Source organism: Xiphophorus maculatus, chromosome 22, assembly GCF_002775205.1.
Source record: "Xiphophorus maculatus strain JP 163 A chromosome 22, X_maculatus-5.0-male, whole genome shotgun sequence".
NCBI lineage: Eukaryota > Metazoa > Chordata > Actinopteri > Cyprinodontiformes > Poeciliidae > Xiphophorus > Xiphophorus maculatus.
The window spans coordinates 2,227,501-2,230,264 of record NC_036464.1 but is presented as its reverse complement, the minus strand read 5'-3'; the positions used below and the strand labels follow the sequence as shown (position 1 = coordinate 2,230,264).

The 2,764-nt window shown below is 43.7% G+C and overlaps 1 protein-coding gene across 1 annotated transcript in view; it reads right to left on the bottom strand.

The window, feature by feature from the left end:
* Nucleotides 1-783: 783 nt before the first annotated feature.
* Nucleotides 784-2,764, bottom strand: part of hectd2 (HECT domain E3 ubiquitin protein ligase 2) — a 41,346-nt gene continuing 39,365 nt past the window's right edge. The window contains exon 22 of the mRNA XM_023327906.1: nucleotides 784-2,764. This exon is cut by the window's right edge and continues 1,177 nt beyond it. The gene's annotated coding sequence lies outside the window, so the exon portion shown is untranslated.

Below are 2,764 nucleotides of genomic sequence, written 5' to 3'. Positions count from 1 at the left end.
GGAAACCAAACTTTCCCTGGACTGGATTTGTCTGTTTCATGGCTGTTTTCTGTCCTGAACCTGGTGATGCGGACCAGGAATCCCCTCGTTCCCTGTGACCCAGAGCGTCCACCATCTTGATACGATGAGGCCGGCCCCTCCATCCCACCGAGTTTCTGATGACATGAAATATGAACGCAGAGTCTGTCTAAGAGGCTACAGAACTGGGGTTATAGGTGGTAAATAAAACTTTGTAGCACATTTCAAGATAGAGATGTAAAACACTTCAGTAACCAAAATAAACACAAAATGAATTTAAGCAAAAGCAGATTTAAAAAGACATGTTTAATGGAAGCCACCGATTCCGCTGACCTGAGAGTCGGAGGAAAAGGTTCCATCACTTCAACATCAAGGCCCTGATGGGGCCCGCATGGGGCCCCGGGGGGTGAAGGGATGTAAAACTGCTGAGATGTAAAGTGGACAATATGTTTGCTGCAAAGGAACAGAGCTACCAACCGGGTCACTGTTCAGAACCAGCAATACACAACAAGAAAGAGATTAAAAAATAAAAGCAGCATTTATTAAAAATCTTGTGCCACCATCCCTTTAATTAGTGTCCACTACTTTACTAAAGTTTAAAAAATGCATCTGTAGGATGTAAATTAATTTCACCATTCAACCTTATAATCGATTTTCTTATCAGCCTCAATGAGACTTTCAGAATAAAACGTCTGACTCGGTCTCTTTCCTGTATCTGACGTTTCACCACCGACTCAAACAAATGAAGACACGTTCAGCAGCCGCTTTTATCAGGAGGCGTGAGCCTTCGTTTGGGTTTATTGCAAATATCTGTGGAGTCACATCATTGTACCTTACACAGCAACAAAAGCCACAGCGGGTTTACAAACCGGGTCATGCACGGGTCAGCTGCTCCTCCTCCGATCCGTCCTCGTTTAATTTAAACGCCTGACCAGAGAAAATAATTACATCTCAACAAACCCGAGAACCAGTTTGAACTATTTTCAAACGGATCTTCTACCGGGTCTTCACTCCTCCACTGTATAGCCTGACACAGTTTGGTCCATTTGACGTGCAACAGAACCGAGTCAAAGTCAAACACATTTCTGAAACCAGCCTTTAACCAGCGGCCCGGTTCTGGGGTTCTGGCCCGGTCCGTCTCTAAGCAGAGCAGCTCCAGCCCCATCATTACATAACATAAAGGATCCATTGTTGGCTGAGTGAATGAGTGACCCAGATTACTGCCATGTAAATTTGGACGGTGCAGCCAGAGAAGTTTCTCCACCGTTGCCTGGATACGTCAGTTTGCTATTTGGGACTTTGGACCAGACAGTACCGTAGATCTAGAACCAACACTAAAAAAGACGGGTTTAGTGGTAGAATCAGCTGAACGTTCTGGACTGCAGACGTGTGCAGAAGCATCTGAAGCTGCTTCTGGGGCTCTGAAGTGAAAACTGAATGTTGAGCGAGGATCTTTTCCAGACCACAGCCTGTCAGGGAGCCGCTGAACCAGAGACCCAGATTAGAGCCGGGCCAGTGGCAGGAACAGATCCACCACCGCTGGTCACTGGAGTTCATCCTGCCGGACTCGACGCTTTCAGCCACCAGTGATAACCAACTGGATTTAACTAACCGCTAGTCATTAACTGATCATAACTCTATAAAATGAGATCAGTGGTGTGTGTCTGATGTTCTGATGTTTCACATCTAAACTTTAACACAGAAAGTAAACGTGTAGATGTAGTTTGGGATTTTAGATCCAGTCGTTCAGTTACTGGACTAGAAGACGGTAAACTGGGAATCTTGTGTTGATCATTTCAATCAATCAGAGAATTTATTGAGTTTTATTAGAATAATTTTTGGATTATTGGTTAATATCGGACTCTGGTGTTATTGTGACTGATTTGAAGGCTGTCCAATATTTAGATGTGTCATCAAAGCTCAGGATTTTTTCAAGTTATGCATCCAATGTTGCATTTCAACTCCCAACTTTAATGTTTCCCATCAGAAACCAACCTCTACTTCCAACATGGCCGCTTCACAGAGATAAACATAGTTTTAACTGGTTTTCTTTTTAATTCAATCTAATAAAATAATTAACATCCCTGATTTTCCAACCTGAAACTGGAAGACGAATCATTTCTAGATCCAAGGTTTTGATCTCCGAGGTAAACCGAACCCAACCAGGTGAAGCTTTAGAGAAATGGGTCAGTAGGTTGGGTTGTCGGTAGAACTGGTCTGAGCATCAAGCAGAGCGATCAATAAGTGGAAGGTGTTACTGGGAAAGGTGTGGATAAAGTGACATCGATCTGGAGGCGGTGCAGTTGGACCCGGACTGGACGTCCTGTAGTAATAATTTAAAAGCACCAAACACACAAACACAGCAGCCAGTCTGGAAGACGATTCCTCTACCAGCCGGTCTGCAGGCTCCTGAACGTCACACTGACAAAACACTGCAAAGCAACACTTCTGCTGCAGCCTCTGTTCAATCAAACTGGCCGCAATGTCACAGGAAACAAGCCACAAGCTACGTCTCATAATATACAAAAGCATTCTTCAGAGTAAAGCGTTCAGTCGTAACAGTGTGCTGCAAACAAAGCAAATAAAAAACATTTCTGGAAATCATAAAGTGTCAGACGTTAACACCGTTACGTCCAACAAGCTAGCTTACGTACATGAGCTTTACCTTCAGTTAAACTTCAACAGCTCGATTCTCCTGATTAATCCGTTTATAACCAACAGTGTGCGAATAAACAGGAGCAGAAAA